A 21,769-nucleotide genomic window follows, 5' to 3' on the forward strand; every position below is an offset into this window, starting at 1 on the left:
TGAACATCAGAGGCAGTTACCCAAGAATTATCTTCCTGACCATAGCCTTTCCATTTAACCAGATATTGAAGTCTCCGTCTGGAAATACGGGAGTCCAAGATCTTCTCTACGACGTACTCCAATTCACCCTCCACCAGCACAGGAGCAGGAGGTTCAGTAGAAGGAACCACCGGTACCTCATATCTCCGCAACAACGACCGATGGAACACATTATGGATAGCGAAAGATGCCGGGAGGTCCAAACGAAAGGAAACAGGGTTAAGAATCTCCAAAATCCTATAAGGACCGATGAACCGAGGCTTAAATTTGGGAGAAGAAACCCCCATAGGGACAAAACGGGAAGACAACCACACCAAGTCCCCAACGCGAAGGTGGGGACCAACACGACGACGACGGTTAGCAAACTGCTGAGTCCTCTCCTGGGACAATTCCAAATTATCCACCACTTGTCCCCAAATCCGATGCAACCGATCCACCACCGCATCCACTCCAGGACAATCCGAAGATTCAACCTGACCAGATGAAAAACGGGGATGAAACCCTGAATTGCAAAAGAAAGGAGAAACCAAAGTGGCAGAACTAGCCCGATTATTAAGAGCAAACTCCGCCAACGGCAGAAAGGCAACCCAATCATCCTGATCCGCAGACACAAAACACCTCAAATAAGTCTCCAAAGTTTGATTAGTTCGCTCCGTCTGGCCATTGGTCTGAGGATGGAATGCAGACGAAAAGGACAAATCAATGCCCAACCTGGCACAGACTGCCCACCAAAATCTAGACACGAACTGGGTACCCCTGTCAGAAACGATGTTTTCCGGAATACCATGCAAGCGAACCACATTTTGAAAAAACAGAGGGACCAACTCAGATGAGGAAGGCAACTTAGGCAATGGCACCAAATGAACCATTTTAGAAAAACGGTCACACACCACCCAGATGACAGACATCTTCTGAGAAACAGGGAGATCCGAGATAAAGTCCATAGAGATGTGCGTCCAAGGCCTCTTCGGAATAGGCAAGGGCAACAACAACCCACTAGCCCTAGAACAACAAGGCTTGGCCCGAGCACACACATCGCAAGACTGCACAAAAACACGCACATCTCGAGACAGGGAAGGCCACCAGAAGGATCTAGCCACCAAATCTCTGGTGCCAAAAATTCCCGGATGACCTGCCAGAGTAGAAGAATGAACTTCCGAGATGACTCTAGTGGTCCACTCGTCAGGAACAAACAGTCTACCAGACGGACAACGATCAGGTCTATCCGCCTGAAATTCTTGCAAAGCACGTCGCAAATCTGGAGAGACAGCAGACAAAACCACTCCATCCTTAAGGACACCAGCAGGTTCAGAATTCCCAGGAGAGTCAGGCTCAAAACTCCTAGAAAGAGCATCTGCTTTCACATTCCTAGAACCCGGTAAGTACGAGACCACAAAATTAAACCGGGAAAAGAACAACGACCAACGTGCCTGTCTAGGATTCAGGCGCCTGGCAGACTCCAAATAAATTAAATTCTTGTGATCAGTCAAAACTACCACCTGATGTCTGGCACCCTCAAGCCAATGACGCCACTCCTCAAATGCCCACTTCATGGCCAAAAGCTCCCGATTACCAACATCATAGTTTCGCTCGGCGGCCGAAAATTTTCGCGAAAAGAACGCACAAGGTCTCATCACTGAGCAGTCGGAACTTTTCTGCGACAAAACCGCCCCACGAAGATCAATCTTAGAGAACCACTTAGCCCCCCTTATGCGAGCAAACAAATCAGTCAGCAAAGGCAACGGATACTGATATTTGACTGTAATTTTATTCAGGAGACGATAATCAATACAAGGCCTCAGAGAGCCATTCTTTTTAGAGACAAAGAAAAAACCGGCTCCTAAAGGTGATGAAGAAGGACGAATATGTCCCTTTTCCAGGGACTCCTTAATATACTCGCGCATAGCAGCATGTTCAGGTACAGATAGGTTAAACAAACGACCCTTTGGAAATTTACTGCCAGGAATCAGATCTATGGCGCAATCACAATCAATGTGAGGAGGGAGTGAACCAATCTTAGGCTCTTCAAAAATATCACGATAATCAGACAAAAATGCCGGAATCTCAGATGGAATAGATGACGAAATGGACACCATAGGAGTGTCCCCATGAGCCCCCCGACATCCCCAGCTTAACACAGACATAGCCTTCCAGTCAAGGACTGGGTTATGAGACTGTAACCATGGTAATCCAAGCACCAAAACATCATGTAAATTGTACAACACAAGGAAGCGAATCACCTCCTGATGGTCTGGAGTCATACGCATAGTCACTTGCGTCCAGAACTGTGGTTTATTACAAGCCAAAGGTGTAGAATCAATACCCTTCAGAGGTATAGGGACTTCCAGAGGCTCTAAATCAAACCCACAGCGCCTGGCAAAGGACCAGTCCATAAGACTCAGAGCGGCGCCAGAGTCCACATAGGCATCCACGGCAATAACTGATAATGAACAAATCAAGGTTACAGACAAAATAAATTTGGACTGTAAAGTGCCAATTGAAATGGACTTGTCAACCTTCCTAGTACGCTTAGAGCATGCCGATATAACATGAGCAGAATCACCACAATAGAAGCATAACCCATTTTTACGCCTATAATTCTGCCGCTCGCTTCTGGACATAACTCTGTCACATTGCATTTTCTCTGGCGTCTCTTCAGAAGATACCGCCAAATGGTGCACGGGTTTGCGCTCCCGCAAACGCCGATCAATCTGAATTGCCATTGTCATGGACTCATTCAGACCTGTAGGCGCAGGGAACCCGACCATAACATCTTTAACGGCATCAGAAAGGCCCTCTCTGAAATTTGCCGCTAAGGCGCACTCATTCCACTGAGTAAGCACAGACCACCTACGAAATTTTTGGCAGTATATCTCCGCTTCATCTTGCCCTTGAGATAGGGCTATCAAAGCTTTTTCAGCTTGAATCTCCAAATTAGGTTCCTCATAAAGCAACCCTAAAGCCAGGAAAAACGCATCCACATTGAGCAACGCAGGATCCCCTGGTGCCAATGAAAATGCCCAATTTTGAGGGTCACCTCGCAGCAAAGAGATTACAATCTTAACCTGCTGGACAGGATCTCCTGAGGAGTGAGGTCTGAGAGAAAGGAATAATTTACAATTATATTTGAAATTCAAAAACCGAGATCTATCTCCGGAAAACACCTCTGGTGTAGGGATTTTAGGTTCAGAAATAGGAGCATGTATAACAAAATCTTGTAAATTTTGAACCTTCGTAGCAAGATTATTTAAACCTGCAGCCAAACTCTGAGGATCCATCTTTAAACAGGTGAGCTCAGAGCCATTCAAGGATTATAAGGAGAGAAAGGCAAAGGCTGTAATTAAAGCTGAAATACAACTGATCCAACTATGGAGCAAGCATAGAGGAAAAAGGGAGAAAAAAATTTTTTTTACAGACTTCTTTTTTCTCTCCTTTCTTCTGCCAATAAGTTTAACACAGGCCGGTCATACTGTCATGGTTCCCAATGGCAAGGGAACGTAAGAAACATATAAGTAACGAACGAGCTCTCGGGTGATGGAAACTCGAGTTGACCGTGAGCTAAATCTACCACACAACTAACAGTAGCCAGGGAGCATACCTACGGCTTCCTATATGCCACGCGCCAGCCGGAGGACTAACTACGCCTGGTAGAGGAAGAAACAGACCTGGCTTACCTCTAGGGAAATACCCCAAAAGATGATAGCAGCCCCCCACATGTAATAACGGTGAATTAAGAGGAAAAGACATACACAGTATGAAAGTAGATTTAGCAAAGAGAGGTCCACTTACTAGATAGCAGAAGGATACAAAAGAGGACTTCACGGTCAACTGAAAACCCTTTCAAAAACCATCCTGAAATTACTTTAAGACTCCTGTGTCAACTCATGACACAGGAGTGGCAATTTCAGTCCGCAAGAGCTTCCAGCTACAGAGAATTACAAAAACTGCAAACTGGACAAAAGGTACAAAACAAAAGGACAAAGTCCACTTAGCTGATCAGCAGACTAGTAGCAGGAACATGCAACCGAAGGCTCTGGTTACAATGATGACCGGCAAGGAAATGACTGGAGAGCAAGGCTAAATAGGAAACTCCCAAACACTGATGGAAGCAGGTGAACAGAAGCAGCAAAGTGCAAACAAGTCACCAGTACCACCAGCAACCACCAGGGGAGCCCAAAAAGCAGATACACAACACAGGGCACTGAGGTGCGCTTCCCTTCGCTGGACACCGTGCATCAGCCCACTCCCGATACAGAAACTCCTGCAGCTTCCTTCACATACTTATGGATTAGGGGCTGAGCAGGTAAAACCGGAGACCGCCCGCTGCCGCCAGAAGTTGGGCCGTAAATTGAGGGACCCCATCGGAGGACACTACGCCAGTACTGCAATCCCCAACGGATCACCTGCGTGTGAGGAACCTAAAGACACGATAAGTTTAACAACTGGACTGTTGTTACATTGTAATTTCTGTTCTCAATTTAACTATTATCTCCCTGCGAGGAGGTCCTTTATTGTTCCAATTAAATTGTTATTCTGTTAACCCCTGCTCTGCCTCCCTTGCGTCACTGCATCCCGTAACCTGCACACTACGTGTTGTGAGAGTTAACTTAAAGTTGCATAATGGGCTGGTTTCAAGTGGACCTTCATAGAGGGGGTTGGAGAAGGTCCACTTTATCTCCATTTGAGCTGCCAGGGCCTGTGTGATGTCATGATCATGTAGTCAGTCACATGATGGAAAGTGTCACATGGTCTGGAGTTTAAGTAAATGGGCTCTACAGGCAGTCTGGGTTCAGCAAGACTGGAGAGAGGAGTCTCCAGTGGATTTGTGTCTTGTCGAGCATAGACTGAACCTATGTTGCTCTAGAGCGGGGTGCAACTCGCAATGCATTTTTGTTTTTTCTTTGTGGTTTTTCCTGTTTTTGCCGGAAAGACAGTTTATTGCCCCTCGTGTTGGTTTATGCTACTTAACAATAAACCAACCCAGGATTTAAAGAGACGATGTTCCTATTTTTCTATCTCTGAATACCGCCTACATGAGTTGATCTACCACAAGATATTATATATTTATAATATTTATTCATTATGTAAAATAGGAGGCAGGTCAGTGAGGGATCAGTGACCTGTCAAAAGCCATACTGATGAAAACCTAAGCAGAGCACCAGATAACCCAACCCTCCCCCCCCCCCCCGGCAGCCCCGGAGCATGGTCAGATCTTTAACTCAATACTGAAAAAGTTTAAACAACAACCACAAGACAGATTTCATCACCCAGGTATCATTTTAATCAGTATAATGGTGCCAATCGGATACTTAGGTTACTCAGCCCAATCGTGCTGACAGGTCCCTTTAAGCTAATCTGGCGAGTTGACTTCCTTCCCTATTGGTACATTTACACATCCGTGTCTTCTTTTTATATCAGTGTAAAACGCTTCGTGTCATCTGTTTTGCCTCCATTTTTTTTTTCATCCATTTTAAAAAACTGAAGCAGGTAGGCTGTGTGAACTAGTTTTATCAATTGACTCGTTGAATGGTTATAAATAGGATGAAATTTGTATGGAAATTGAATGACAAAATCTGTCTTCTGTTTTTCTTCTCCATTTTACTGACTCTCCTAGTCTTAATTGGCCGAGTCTGAGGACAGATGACAACATGGCTATTGGATCTAGTTACAGATCCAAAACTAATCTCTCAGATTCGATCTGTTGTTGGGTGAAACTACAAGAGTAAAGGTATATTCACATGACCATATTTTTGGTATAACTGCAGTTTATGAAAAAAACTGCCCATGGTTCTTTATCATCAAATAGAGCTGTTCAGATCACAGTGTCTACAAATGCATTGGTCTATTCCATTTTTAATGAGTGTCTCACCTGTTCAAGTCTATAGGTGCATAAAAAAAATAAAATGACTAATCTAATATATAAAGCTGAATGTGTGTATGTATGTGTGTATGTGTGTATGTCCGGGATTGGCATCTGAACCGTCGCAGCTACAGCCACAAAATTTTGCACAGTCACACGTCTGGACCCCGAGAGCGTCATAGGCTATGTTGTTAGGTGAAATTTTAACCCCGTGCTTTCCAATTCACCAAACAATTTTGCCCCCATCTACATAATGGGGAAAAAGGGAAAGGAAAAGTGTTGGAGGCGTCGCAGCTACAGGCACAAAATTTTGCACAGTCACACGTCTGGACCCCGAGAGCGTCAAAGCTATGTTGTGAGGTGAAATTTTAACCCCGCGCTTTCCAATTCACCAAACAATTTTGCCCCTATCTATATAATGGGGAAAAAATGAAAGGAAAAGTGTTGGAGGCAAATTAACAGCTGCCAGATGTGAACAAGGGGGACTTAAAGAATGAGAGCGATGGCGCCAAAGAGTATATACTGTACAGTTGCTAAGGCGGGGCCCCGACATGGGATAATCACCACACCACCACGGGGATATGAACACACACACAAAATGCGCCACACACTACCACGTGCTCGAACACATATACCACCCTCAGCGCACATTTCACCACACATACACCAACCTCGCCACATAAAAGTCGAAACACAAAAGTTGCCGCTCAAAACTCGCCACGCGCAAAACTCTCCACATGCAAAACTCGCCACACGTGCAAAACTCACCTCATGGAAAACTCGCCACACACAAAACTTGCACACGCGGAAAAATTGCCACATGCACCAAAGTTGCAACACATGCAAAAGTTGCCTCACACAAAACTTGCACATACTCAAAAGGTACGACACATAAAACTTGCCACGCGCAAAACTCGCCATGTGCAAAACTTGCTGCACACAACTTGCTACACTAACCTGTCACATGCAACTCGACACACAAAAAGTTGCTACACGCATGTCACCACACAAAACTCATCTCACAAAAGTCGCTACATGCATGTCGCCACACGCAACTCAACACACACAACTTGACACACGAAACTCGCCCTAAAACACACACAAGTCTGGTATTATCCTTCAAAAATAAAAATCTGATTAATAAGCAGACAAACTACAAGAGCAACAAATGTACCATATAGGAATCCGGCAGCTGTCAGTCACATGACCAGTCTATTATGTGTATGTGTGAGCTAATATATACTGCCAGGGGGTGGGCTTACTGTTGGCTGGGGATTTATCAGGCTGCCAATTTAGCTTACAAATACTGAGGTAAAAATACTGACCAAATAACGTGTAAACGAGGTCTAATACAGGAGGAGATGACATACAGATATATACTATATACAGGAGGAGATGACACACAGGTATATACTATTTACAGGGGAGATGACACACAGGTATATACTATATACAGGAGATGACACACAGATATATACTATACAGTTAGGTCCATATATATTTGGACAGAGACAACATTTTTCTAATTTTGGTTATAGACATTACCACAATGAATTTTAAACAAAACAATTCAGATGCAGTTGAAGTTCAGACTTTCAGCTTTCATTTGAGGGTATCCACATCAAAATTGGATGAAGGGTTTAGGAGTTTCAGCTCCTTAACATGTGCCACCCTGTTTTTAAAGGGACCAAAAGTAATTGGACAGATTCAATAATTTTAAATAAAATGTTCATTTTTAGTACTTGGTTGAAAACCCTTTGTTGGTAATGACTGCCTGAAGCCTTGAACTCATGGATATCACCAGACGCTGTGTTTCCTCCTTTTTGATGCTCTGCCAGGCCTTCACTGCGGTGGTTTTCAGTTGCTGTTTGTTTGTGGGCCTTTCTGTCTGAAGTTTAGTCTTTAACAAGTGAAATGCATGCTCAATTGGGTTGAGATCAGGTGACTGACTTGGCCATTCAAGAATATTCCACTTCTTTGCTTTAATAAACTCCTGGGTTGCTTTGGCTTTATGTTTTGGGTCATTGTCCATCTGTAGTATGAAACGACGACCAATCAGTTTTGCTGCATTTGGCTGGATCTGAGCACACAGTATGGCTCTGAATACCTCAGAATTCATTCGGCTGCTTCTGTCCTGTGTCACATCATCAATAAACACTAGTGACCCAGTGCCACTGGCAGCCATGCATGCCCAAGCCATCACACTGCCTCCGCCATGTTTTACAGATGATGTGGTATGCTTTGGATCATGAGCTGTACCACGCCTTCACCATACTTTTCTATTTCCATCATTCTGGTAGAGTTTGATCTTGATTTCATCGGTCCAAAGAATGTTCTTCCAGAACTGTGCTGACTTTTTTAGATGTTTTTTAGCAAAGTCCAGTCTAGCCTTTTTATTCTTGATGCTTATGAGTGGCTTGCACCGTGCAGTGAACCCTCTGTATTTACTTTCATGCAGTCTTCTCTTTATGGTAGATTTGGATATTGATACTCCTACCTCCTGGAGATCGTGTTCACTCGGTTGGCTGTTGTGAAGGGGTTTCTCTTCACCATGGAGATTATTCTGCGATCATCCACCACTGTTGTCTTCCGTGGGCGCCCAGGTCTGTTTGCATTGATGAGTTCACCAGTGCTTTCTTTCTTTCTCAGGATGTACCAAACTGTAGATTTTGCCACTCCTATTACTGTAGCAATTTCTCGGAAGGGTTTTTTCTGTTTTCGCAGCTTAAGGATGGCTTGTTTCACCTGCATGGAGAGCTCCTTTGACCGCATGTTTACTTCACAGCAAAACCTTCCAAATGCAAGCACCACACCTCAAATCAACTCCAGGCCTTTTATCTACTTAATTGAGAATTACATAACAAAGGGATTACCCACACCTGTCCATGAAATAGCCTTGGAGTCAATTGTCCAATTACTTTTGGTCCCTTTAAAAACAGGGTGGCACATGTTAAGGAGCTGAAACTCCTAAACCCTTCATCCAATTTTAATGTGGATACCCTCAAATGAAAGCTGAAAGTCTGAACTTCAACTGCATCTGAATTGTTTTGTTTAAAATTCATTGTGGTAATGTCTATAACCAAAATTAGAAAAATGTTGTCTCTGTCCAAATATATATGGACCTAACTGTATACAGGAGAGATGACACACAGGTATATACTATATAGAGGAGGAGATGACATACAGGTACATACTATATACAGGAGGAGATGACATACAGGTATATACTATATACAGGAGGAGATGACACACAGGTATATACTATATACAGGAGCAGATTACCTACAGGTATATAGTATATACAGGAGGAGATGACATACAGGTATATGCTATGTATAGGAGGAGATGACATACAGGTATATACTATATACAGGAGGAGATGACACACAGATATATACTATATATAGGTGAGATGACACACAGGTATATACTATATACAGGAGGAGATTACATACAGGTATATACTATATACAGGGGAGATGACATACAGGTATATACTATATACAGGAGATGACATACAGGTGTATACTATATATAAGGGAGATGACAAACATGTATATACTGAGGTGAAAATGAGAGGTGTGAGGTGAAAATGAAAAGGTATGAGTGCAAAATGAGAGGAGTAAGGGAAAGTAGTGGAGTGATCGGAAAATGACAGATGTGAGGTCGAAATGACAAGTGTTAGGGGGGAATGAGAGGAGTGAGGGGGAAAATAAGAGGAGTGAGGGGGAAAATGAGAGGTGTGAGGGGGAAAATTAAAGATGTGATGGGGAAAATGAGAGGCGTGATGGGAAAATAAGAGAAGTGAGGTGCTATAACTAACCACAGATATTTACTATGCCCAGGCAACGCCAGGCTCTTCAGCTAGTTATATATATATATATAAACAAACTGCCTTCTCTCCACCCAATGGGGGTGGTCTTTTTTTTGTCCTTTCTCATTCTCGGGTCCTCTACCGGAGGCCTGGGAGTTTGAGGGTTCTGCGCAGGATCTTAGTTGCTCCCAGCACTGCGCTTTTCTGGACAGAGTTCAGGTGTTGCTCCTGGAATTTGTTATAGCCATTTTCCCAACTTAGGGGTCACTGCTTCAAGTGCTCCTATCACCACTGGAATCACTGTTGCCTTCACCTTCCACATCTTCTCCAGTTCTCCTTTGAGGCTCTAGTATTTCTCCAGCTTCTCATATTCCTTCTTTCTGATGTTGCTGTCACTTGGCATTGCCACATCTATTATAATTGCTGTCTTCTGATCCTTGTCTACTATCACAATGTCTGGTTGGTTAGCCAACACCAGCTTATCTGTCTGGATCTTGAAGTCCCACAGGATTTTAGCCCTTTTATTCTCCACCACTTTCTCTGTAGTCTCTCACCTGGACTTAGCCCATATGCTGTGCAAATGTTCCTGAATACAATTCCCGCTACTTGGTTGTGGTGTTCGGTATATGCTGTTCCTGCTTGCAATTTTTATCCTGCCACTATGTGTTATCCTGAGGTTTCTTTGCATAGTCTGCACCTTGGGTCTTGTCTTGTGAGGTAGATTCATGCCTCCATGTATCTGGTACTTAGTGCTTGCTCTTGTGCCTCTATGATTAGTGCCTCTGTGCTGTCTCAGAGTCCATCTTTCTCCAGCCATGGGTAGAATTTCTTCATGTCAGCCACCTCCATTATCTGTCGATGGTACATCCCATGCAGCGATGTTTCTTGCCATGGCGCTTCATGTTCCTGTTCTTCCTTCCAGATCTATTATTGTTGCAGCCTTAGGCTTTCTCTCAGCATCTCATCTTTTGGTGCCATTTTTCTGATGTATTCCTGGATACTCCTTGGTCCAATAAAAGGGGTTGAAGTAAAAGGAAATAAAGTTTATAAAAAATTTTCATGACGCCACCTGTGGAATTTGGTCAGGGATGACAGACGCTGCTTAAAGGAGTCCACAGGGGTGATGGTATGGCTTCCCACCGGTGAAGCTGGGTCCCCAGGGCTCCCGGTGTAGTAGATAAAGGTTATGTAGTGCCAATAAGAACTAGAGGACACAAGGTTGCAGTCTATTTACCTTTTTACTGGTGTAAGGCAGCCACAGTCCAGGGTACCGGATCACGAGGATAGTGCAGTCTGGCCGGCCTGGAAGCGATTCTGCGATCCCCCTAGCCAGGTGGGGTTGGAAGCCATCCTTTCAGCACTGTGTTGTAGTTCCTTGCTGCCTTACGCCTCACACAAGGTCCTTACGTTCTCTCTGCCCCCCTTGTTGGTAGGACACGACCTGCATGACAGGTAACTCGAGCCTTTTTACGGGGGTCTCTCAGATGACTCCAGGCTCTGTTACTGTGCCTTCATGTGTTAATGGTGGACAGGTGACCTGCAATCTCCTGTCCGCTGGTTTCTGCCATAGGGATTAGAGTTACCCCCACAACCTCGGTCTTCCAGCTACCGGTATTCTGCGCTTCAGCATGGAGGAAGCTCAGTCGCAGCTTCCCTCCAGCTCTTTACTTCGCCTTTGCTCCTTCCTCCTTCACACTGGCTACAAACTCTTTTGTTCCTCTCTTTCCTTTCCAAGAGCTGCAGATCTGCCCATCTGCACAGCCCAAATTTCCTGAACTCTCTCTGTCTGCTTCCTCTCTCTTCACTCTCCTCTCACAGACTACCCGCTAACTCTTCCTCCAGCCAGAATATATATAGGGGAGCCACGCACAAACTGGATCAGAGCTCCCCCTTCTGGCCTGGAGTCAGAACGTGTTGCATGTATGTGTTACCTGTTAAAGGGATCTTTTCCTTGCTTACAAGCATGGCATCACCCTCCCCGTGAGGAAGGCAATACCACTGTGACAGCCGAGCTCCTGGGGTGTCACAAATACAATAAATGGAATTAAACCATACATCAGATAATGTCCAATAATGGCTGAAAGTTATGCAAAAGTTTAGCTAATAGCACACAGAGGTACTTGAAGCATGTCTGTACATCTGCTATGTGCCCTGCTGGTAATTACACTCCATCAGTCTTGACTACCTTGCCTCTCTTTACTACCAACTGGCCGCACTTCTCCAGTCTGAAGGACATCCTGATGTCTTCACTGTAGATCCTTGTCAGATGGATGAGTAAATTGATGTCTTGTTAGTTTTTTCCATACAGCTTGATGTCATCCATGTAGAGGAGGTGGTTGATGGTGCTTCCACTCTTGAACTTGTATACATAGCCAGACTCTATAATTATCTGACCGAGGAGGTTCAAACCTATGCAGAACAGCAATGGGGACAGTGCATCACCTTGGTATATGCCGCATTTGATGGTCACTTGTGTCAATTGTCATGAATTGACTTCCAATGTTGTTCTGAGGATGGTTCTCAATTTCCTGTTGACATTATAGAGAGCCACGCATTCACATATCCATGTGTGTGGCATTCTGTCATTGACTACAGGAAAACTTATCCAGGCTGTGCTGAGATTGGTCTGTCTAACCTTGAGTCTTGAGCGACTGCTCTATCTACTAGGAGCTGGTGCATAAAGCCTCTGGTGTAGGTCCCAATGCCTTACTGAGCTGGATTAATGTACTGGTTCTTACGGTTCTGCAGCTTGGTGGCTATGATGCCTGACAAGAGTTTTCATGTTGTTGTAAGGCAGGTTTTTGAGCGGTAGTTGGATGGAGCTGTTCCTTTGTGAGGATCCTTCATGATCAGCACTGTTCTTCCTTGAGTTAGCCAAGCTAGGTGATGGCCTACTTCCAGAAGTTGGTTCATCTGCTTTTGCCATGCGTTCATGTACCGCTGTTAATTTCTTTAGCCAGTAGGTGTGGATCATCTCTGGGCCAGGAGCTGTCCAGCATTTCAAGTTCTTGGAATCATGGGAACGCTTGGATATAGATATATATATATATATTTTATATATTTATTTGACTTTCAAGGAGAGGAAAAAATGTCAGCACTCACCCAGTCTGCAGGTAAATCAATCCATTTTTATTTTCTTAACATCCTGGACAATATCAAAGTGCGGTAGAGTGCAGGCTGGAGCGAGCCGCCCCCCCCCCACGGGCGGGGTACGTGGAAGCCGTCATGACAGGTAGTTTGGAGCCAGAAATAGGTGAGGCGGGGGTTAATTCAATAAGGGGGAGGGTTTTTCTATTTGGAGAAGGGAGCTATAGTGGTGGTGGGGGGGTGGAGCCTGTCACTTTCCCGCTCAGGAGACAGCAAGCAGGAAGCCCACGCTACTCACCATGAGCTCTGTGGAACAGATTTTGTCCCGGCTCCGGGCAGCAGCGGTGAACCAGCCTCCCGGCTGGTTAGAGGCCCAGGTGTCTTCCATCCTGGGCGACGGCAGTGGAGGTTCCACGGCGAGCGGTTCCGGTGAACGGCCCTCCCGGCGCGTTAGGCCTCCGGAGCGGCTGTCCCCCGACCTCCCTCAGACTTCTCAGCGACGGCGCAGGAGCCCCTCAAGGGACCCTTCGGATCGTGTGCCTGCTCGTAAGCGCCCGAGCAGGCCGCGGTCCGGGAGGAAACCGCCAGCCGCGCTGGGGCCTGCGGTGGCGGTTAGGCCTTCTCCTTCGCTCTGGGGGGCGGGGCCTGCGCGTGCCAGAATCACCAATGCATGGCGGGATGACCAGGCGGCCTGGTGGCCTGTTACACCTGTCACCAGGAGACGGCAGGGGAGCTCTGATGCGGCGGCGGGCAGTGCTCCAGTTGTGGCGGCGAGGCTGGACCTGGCCTTGGAACTCTGACCCCACACTCCACCTGCATCCGGGACGGTACTGTATACCACGGTGGGATCGGATTGCAGCGGCATAGTCGGTGGGCACGGTATTGGGGCTCCCCCACACCGGGCTGCATTAGTGGCGGACGGCTCCGTGGCAGCGCACTCTGCTGTTGTTGGGACGGCGAGACCTTCTTCAGGAGAGGGACCTCATCTTCAGGAGGGTCCCAGGACAGCATCGGCATCTGGAGACAGCTGGACAACCATGTCATCTGCGGCTGGGGGGATCACAGCTCCCCTGCAGCCTGGTGAGCATGAGTCTATGTCTTGTTTGTCACCGGCGTTTTCAACATCTCCGTTGGTTGTTGGTAGTCGGGTTATGGGGTCCGTACAGGGGTGGATTAAGGGTAGCCAGGGCCCCGGGCTGTTTAGACACTGTGGGCCCCCCGGTCATGTGACGGGGGTCATGTGACGGGGGTCATGTGATACCCAAACCAGATTATTCCAGAAAAATGGCCGGGCCCTACTCTACTGTAACCTATTAAATATTTGTTAAAATCTGCAATACAATTTAGGTATATTTTGACCAATAATATCACATACAAGGAACAAATACCACCGCGCCATGACCAGACCACAAATTACAACCACAGTGATCGAATAATATCACATACAAGGAGCAAATACCACCGCACCATGTCAAGACCACATATTACCACCACTTGGTGACCAAATAGCACATTCAAGAGACAAATACCACAACACCATTTCCAGACCACATATTACCACCACATAGTGACTGAATACTACAATACTGATCAGTAATAAAAAAAAAAAAAAAAACACAATACTATCACCATAAGTGCCAGTATTCACAGGAGATCTGTACTTAGTATGCAGTGTCTGTGTAGAGGTAATACAGAGATCACTGGTGACATTATACACAGGAGCTCTGTATATAATGTATAGGTAATACAGTGATCACTGGTGACATTGTACACAGGACCTCTGTATATAGTATACAGTGTATAGTGTCAGTGTATAGGTAACACTGACTCACCAGTGACGTCTCTAGGTGAAGTCCTTCATCTTTCATCCAGCACAGACCGCCATCATTTCTTCCAGCCAGGACTCGTTTCTGCAGGAAATAACACAGTTATCTCGAGCTCTGCTTGCAGAACACATTACTTAATTTTTCACAACTTCTACCTTACACCACATGGAGAAAAAAAGGCGATATAGTGTCACTCTGCACAGTAACAGGACCGCCCCCCCATTTAAAACAGTATACTCAAAAAATAAAATAAATACATCACTGCAGTAATAATATCCCTTAATTAGCCCCTAAGATAATAATATTCCCCACCCTGGCCCCGTGTGTCTCATTCCTGGCTCCAGCCATATGTTCTCCCATCCTGCACTCACGAGTATCCATTCTACACCATATGATCTCCCCATCCTGCCCCATCTGTCTCCATCGTATCCATCCTGCCCCATGATCCAATCCTGCCCCATGTCTTTCATTCTGCCCCGTGTCTCCAATCATGCCCCGTGTCTACATTCTGCTCATGCCTCCAGTCCTGCCCCCAGTGTGTCCAGCAATCTGCCCCAGTGTGTCCAGCATATTACCCCCAGTGTGTCCAGCATATTACCCCCATTGTGTCCAGCAATCTGCCCCAGTATGTCCAGCATATTGCCCCAGTGTCCAGCAATCTGCCCCAGTGTGTCCAGCATTGCCCTCAGACAGTGTCTCCAGCAATCTGCCCCAGTGTCTGACTCCAGCATATTGCCCCCAGTGTGTCCAGCATTGCCCCCAGACAGTGTGTCCAGCAATCTGCCCCAGTGTGTCCAGCATATTACCACCAGTGTGTCCAGCAATCTGCCCCAGTGTGTCCAGCATATTACCACCAGTGGGTCCAGCAATCTGCCCCAGTATGTCCAATTGTCCAGCATTGCCCACAGTGTGTCCAGCATTGCCCCAGTGTCTCCAGCATTGCCCCAGTGTCACCAGCATTGCCCCAGTGTCACCAGCATTGCCCCAGTGTCTCCAGCATTGCCCCCAGACTGTGTTCAACAATATGCCCCAGTATGTCCAGCATATTGCCCCAGAGTATCCAGCATTGCCCCCAGTGTGTCCAGCAATCTGCCCCAGTGTCTCCAGCATTGCTCCAGTGTCTCCAGCATTGCCCCAGTGTCTCCAGCAATCATCTGCCCCAGTGTGTCCAGCAGTCTGCCCCAGTGTGTCCTCCAGCATTGCCCCAGTGTGTCCAGCAGTCTGCCCCAGTGTCTCCAGCATTGCCCCAGTGTCTCCAGCATTCTGCCCCAGTGTGTCCTCCAGCATTTCCCCAGTGTGTCCTCCAGCATTGCCCCAGTGTGTCCTCCAGCATTGCCCCATTGTGTCCTCCAGCATTGCCCCAGTGTCTCCAGCAATCTGCCCCAGTGTGTCCTCCAGCATTGCCCCAGTGTGTCCAGCAATCTGCCCGTGTGTCCAGCATTGCCCCAGTGTCTCCAGCATTGCCCCAGTGTGTCCTCCAGCATTGCCCCCAGTGTGTCCAGCAATCTGCCCCAGTGTCTCCAGCATTGCCCCAGTGTTTCCATCAATCTGCCCCAGTGTGTCCTCCAGCATTGCCCCAGTGTGTCCAGCAATCTGCCCCAGTGTCTCCAGCATTGTCCCAGTGTCTCCAGCAATCTGCCCCAGTGTCTCCAGCAATCTGCCCCAGTGTCTCCAGCAATCTGCCCCAGTGTCTCCAGCAATCTGCCCCAGTGTCTCTAGCATTGCCCCCAGTGTGTCCAGCAATCTGCCCCAGTGTCTCCAGCATTGCCCCAGTGTCTCCAGCAATCTGCCCCAGTGTGTCCTCCAGCATTGCCCCAGTGTGTCCAGCAATCTGCCCCAGTGTCTCCAGCAATCTGCCCCAGTGTCTCCAGCAATTTGCCCCAGTGTCTCCAGCTTTGCCCCAGTGTCTCCAGCAATCTGCCCCAGTGTGTCCTCCAGCACTGCCCCAGTGTGTCCAGCAATCTGCCCCAGTGTCTCCAGCATTGCCCCAGAGTCTCCAGCAATCTGCCCCAGTGTGTCCTCCAGCATTGCCCCTGTGTCCAGCAATCTTCCCCAGTGTCTCCAGCATTGCCCCAGTGTCTCCAGCAATCTGCCCCTGTGTCTCCAGCATTGCCCCAGTGTCTCCAGCATTGCCCCAGTGTCTCCAGCAATCTGCCCCAGTGTCTCCAGCATTGCCCCAGTGTCTCCAGCATTGCCCCAGTGTCTCCAGCATTGCCCCAGTGTCTCCAGCATTGCCCCAGTGTGTCCTCCAGCATTGCCCCCAGTGTCTCCTCACCTGACCAGCGCTCCAGGCGGCGAGCTCCCTCCAGCAGTGCACACTCGCCGGCGACTGACAATGACGTCAGACGCCGGCGACGTGTGCGCTGCGGCCGACTTCAGCTGCCAGCCTCCAATTGGCTGGCGGCTGTTGTTAACTATTGACGTGCGGGCGGGTCAATAGGTGCGGGTCAATAGGAAACCGCCGCCGTGCCGGAAGGGGCCCAGTGAGCAGATGAGAAGGGGCCCGATGCGGGCCCCCTCTCTCTGCCCACGGGGTCCGGGGGCACATAAATGCCGGCGGGCATTCACAGTGTCAGTCACACTCGGGTGGATTATCAGAGGGTCAATCTGTGCGGTAGCCCAGGGCCCCCCCACACCACTGGGCCCTGGGCTACCGCCCATATTGACCCTCTGATAATCCGCCCCTGGGTCCGTAGGTCAGAGTGATGGGGTTGGGGTGTGGTCCGATGCGGGTGGTGTCAGGGTGGGGGAGCTTTTGTTAAATGTTCGTGAGCTGTTATCGCGGTTGGGCGGCGTTAGGCCTGGGCCGTCCCCTTTGTTGGCTTGGGTAGGACCTTCCGATTTGGGTCAGGAGTTGTCGAGTAGCGGTACGGCGGTGCGGGACAGGTCGGCCGAGCCAGTATCTGTATCCGTACAGACACTGCGGGTCCGTTAGGGGCTCATTTGAAGGCGGAGGTGCGCGAAAAGATTTGGAAGGATGAGTACGTGGAGATTTTTCCGCTTTTGCCGTTGGAGAAATTTAATTTAGATAAGAGCAAGAAGGAGGATAGTAAGAAGGAGGATGAGGAAAAACGGAGATGGCGCCTCATTCCTCAGACTTTTGTGAATTGGCTCCAGGCGTTTGTGATTCTGGCAAGCGTCATTGGAGAGAAGGCTCCTGAGAATTGTTCTGCTTTATTTTGCTACATGGATACCATAGGGGAGGCGCATAGGACTTATGGGGGCCAAGCGTGGTTGCGCTATGACGAGCAGTTTAGACAAACGAAGGCGGTTCGTCCTGCGATTCGGTGGGATCAGAAGGACATAGGGTTATGGCTGCGAGTTATGGCGCCAACGAAATTTGGCCATTCCTTTCAAAGCGGGGCCGGAACTTCTGGCCAGGCCGCTTCACAAGGCAGTTCTTCAGGTGCCGGGGGTCAGTCTGTGCAGCCTGGAGGTCAAAAACACAGCATGTGCTGGCAATTCAACGAGGGCCAGCGTAAGTTCGGAGCCACTTGTAACTTGTGCTCGCACTGCAATGGGTCTTCCCATGGAGCGGCCAAATGCTTTAAGAAAAAAGGGAAGCCAGATAGTAATTCCAAAGGGGGTGACGCCAGTGAGGCTGGACGCGATGGTCCCCTATCTAGATAGGTTCCCTGATAGGGAAAGGGCGGAGTTGTTGAGGGCGGGGTTTTGTGATGGTTTTTGGATACCCGCTCCACCTTTTGTTATAACCCAGAGTTTGAAAAATCTTAGATCGGCCGAGTTACATGCACCGGTTGTGTCAGAGAAATTGAGTAAAGAAGTTGCTTTAGGTAAGATGTCTGGACCCTTTCCCATTCCTCCTTTGGACGACCTGGTCGTGTCGCCTTTGGGTGTGGTTCCCAAAAAGGCTTATTCAGCACCAGGGGTGAACCTAGCCTCTCTGCTGCCTGAGGTGAACTGCAAAACGGCCCCCCCCCCCCCCTTCCACGTAGTAAAATCAGTACAAATAAGTTTAAGGCCTCTTTCACATTTCCGTCGGTACGGGGCCGTCGCAAACCATCGGCCCGACGGAGGTTGTGCAAATGGTGCACAACGTGGGCAGCGGATGCAGTTTTCAGACACATCCGCTGCCCATTATGAGTTCCGGGGAGGTGTGGGCGGAGTTCCGCCCGCGCATGCGCGGTCGGAAATCACGGTTTCGACGGACGAAAAAACGTTACATTGAACGTTTTTTCGTCACGACGGGCTGCAAAATCACGACGCGTCCGTTGCACGACGGATGCGACGTGTGCCCATTCGTCGCAATCCATCGTCAATAAAAGTGAATGGCAAAAAAATGCATCCTGCGGGCACATTTGCAGGAACCTTTTTTTGCCAAAACGACGGATTGCGACGTATGGCTAAAAAACGGAAGTGTGAAAGAGGCCTTAGCAGGACCATATCTGACAACCTCAGCTTATCCACATAGGGTAACACACACCAACTCTGCTATATCCCACTTCCTTACTGCTTTCAGATCTGAAAACCCCAGCTGGTTCACATAGCTTATCTACTTCAGTCTCATGGAGGGAAGCTGTGATCCATGACAGGGATGTGCAGCAGCTCTGCAACTAGTCCGACTCCCAGCAATGTGTGTGTCCCAGCAGGTCAGGAGACTGGGCACCGCCTCTGCACCTTAGCCCGGGTAAGTAACAGTCACCTGCCAGGCACACCACACGTTAGGTTGTTGTGACACTGCACTGTCAGCAAGTGTCAGAGCAGGGAATACAGGGAGAGTCAGCACCATGTGTTCTGACTGCCGCTCCCTGTCTTTAAAAATACTCCACCGCCTGAGGTAAAGTATTCAACTTGCTTCATGATAACAGTGCCCCTGGTGGGTCTCAATCGGACTTCTCTGAACATCTACTGTACATGGGACTCAGGCGACCATTGGGTGTCAATCCGGCTTCTCTGAACATCTACATTGGTTTTGTGATGGTCAATATAGCATATTTGTATTCTTCTAGCTGGGGCCATGGTCTCCTAAGTTGGCATCCTGAAGAATGTCAAGTCTGTGTCCCTCTTGATGAAGCCAAGGTGTCCTGGCAGCTGCCCTGTAGAGTGTTTCTGTAGTTTTTGTAAAGAGTTTCTCCTCTGTTCTTATTGCTCAGCAGTAGTGTTGAGCAATACCTTCCGATATGCAAAGGTATCGGTATCGGATTGGATCGGCCGATACCGAAAAAATATCGGTTATCGCCGATACCGATACCCGATACCAATGCATATCAATGGGACACAAAATATCGGAATGGTTCCCAGGGTCTGAAGGAGAGGAAACTCTCCTTCAGGCCCTGGGATCCATATTCATGTATAAAATAAAGAATAAAAATAAAAAATATTGATATACTCACCCCTCGGACGGCCCCTGGCTCTCACCGGTCGAAGCGTCTGCCTCCGTTCCTAAGAATGCAGAGTGAAGGACCTTCGATGACATCGCGGCTTGTGATTGGTCGCGTAACCGCTCATGTGACCGCTCACGCGACCAATCACAAGCCGCGATGTCATCGCAGGTCCTACACTCACTGTATTCTTAGGAACGGAGGCTGCCGGTTACATCGCTAAGGTCCAGGGTCCGCCGGAGGGGTGAGTATATCCATATTTTTTATTTTTATTCTTTATTTTTTACATGAATATGGATCCCAGGGACTGAAGGAGAGTCTCCTCTCCTCCAGACCCTGGGAACCATACACTGGGAACTTCCGATTCTGATTTCCGATATCACAAAAATATCGGAACTCGGTATCGGAATTCCGATACAGCAAATATCGGCCGATACCCGATACTTGCAGTATCGGAATGCTCAACGCTACTCAGCAGTGGTTTTCGTCTTGGAACTCTGCCATGCGGGCCATTTTTGCCCAGTCTCTTTCTTATGATGGAGTCATGAACACTGACCTTAACTGAGGCCGGCAGTTATTTGATGTTGTTGCTGGGTCTTTTGAGACCTCTTGGATGAGTTGTCGCCGCACTCTTGGGGTGATTTTGGTCGGCTGGACACTCCTGGGAATGTTCCCCACTGTTCCATGTTTTTGCCATTTATAGATAATGGCTCCCGCTTTGGTTCGCTGGAGTCCTAAAGCTCTAGAAATGGCTTCATAACTGATGAGGAGCAAGTGTGCTCGGATAAGGTGTTATCTAAGCATGCTCAAGTGGTAATCAAGCATTTCAGTGTGCTCGAATACTATGCTCGAGTCGCCGCGCGGGACATGAAGGTTTGGATTTATTTTTCACCTTAATACACACACACACACACACACACACACACTATATATACATACAGCACTATACACACACATACTATATATATATATATATATATATATATATATATATATCCATGTGAAAGAAAAAATGCGGCAGCACTCACCAATCCTTGAGGTAATGTGGTTCCTTTATTCAATCATGATAAAAAAAGCTTTTCACGGCTCGGGAGTGTGCATGATGGACAAGAGTGTGCAGGTGCCGACGACGGCCGTTTCGCACTGAGTGTAGCGCTTCTACGGGTCAATGCCGTACATTGACTCGTAGAAGCGCTACACTCAGCGCGAAATGGCCGTCGTCGGCACCTGCACACTCTTGTCCATCATGCACACTCCCGAGCCGTGAAAAGCTTTTTTTATCATCATGATTGAATAAAGGAACCACATTACCTCAAGGATTGGTGAGTGCTGCCGCTTTTTTTCTTTCACATGGATGGATACATTGTTTTTTTCTATGAGAGCATCCAATATCCGCAGGAGGGCTCCTGATAACACCAAGTACAGACTATGCCCAATTCCCAGTAAACTGGTGGCGGTGCTGCTCATTTTTTTCTTTTATATATATCGTAAATACATACATACATATACATATATATACATATACATATATATATATATATATATACACATACAGTGGGGCAAAAAAGTATGTAGTCATTCAGCAATAGTGCAAGTTCCACCACTTAAAAAGATGAGAGGCGTCTGTAATTTACATCATAGGTAGACCTCAACTATGGGAGACAAACTGAGAAAAAAAAATCCAGAAAATCACATTGTCTGTTTTTTGATCATTTTATTTGCATATTATGGTGGAAAATAAGTATTTGGTCAGAAACAAACAATCAAGATTTCTGGCTCTAACAGACCTGTAACTTCTTCT

At 47.5% G+C, this 21,769-nt stretch overlaps 1 protein-coding gene across 4 annotated transcripts in view; it reads left to right on the forward strand.

Moving 5' to 3' along the window:
- LOC143805244 (uncharacterized) overlaps positions 1-21,769 on the forward strand; it is a 120,051-nt gene that overhangs the window by 69,546 nt on the left and 28,736 nt on the right. Inside the window, exon 1 of one of the 4 annotated variants that reach the window (XM_077284310.1) lies at positions 5,751-5,767. The exons of the other annotated variants lie outside the window; for them this stretch is intronic. The gene's annotated coding sequence lies outside the window, so the exon portion shown is untranslated. Of the gene's footprint in view, positions 1-5,750; positions 5,768-21,769 lie in introns of those variants that run through there. 4 annotated transcript variants of the gene reach the window in all.

The sequence above is a fragment of the Ranitomeya variabilis genome, chromosome 2 (genome assembly GCF_051348905.1).
Source record: "Ranitomeya variabilis isolate aRanVar5 chromosome 2, aRanVar5.hap1, whole genome shotgun sequence".
NCBI lineage: Eukaryota > Metazoa > Chordata > Amphibia > Anura > Dendrobatidae > Ranitomeya > Ranitomeya variabilis.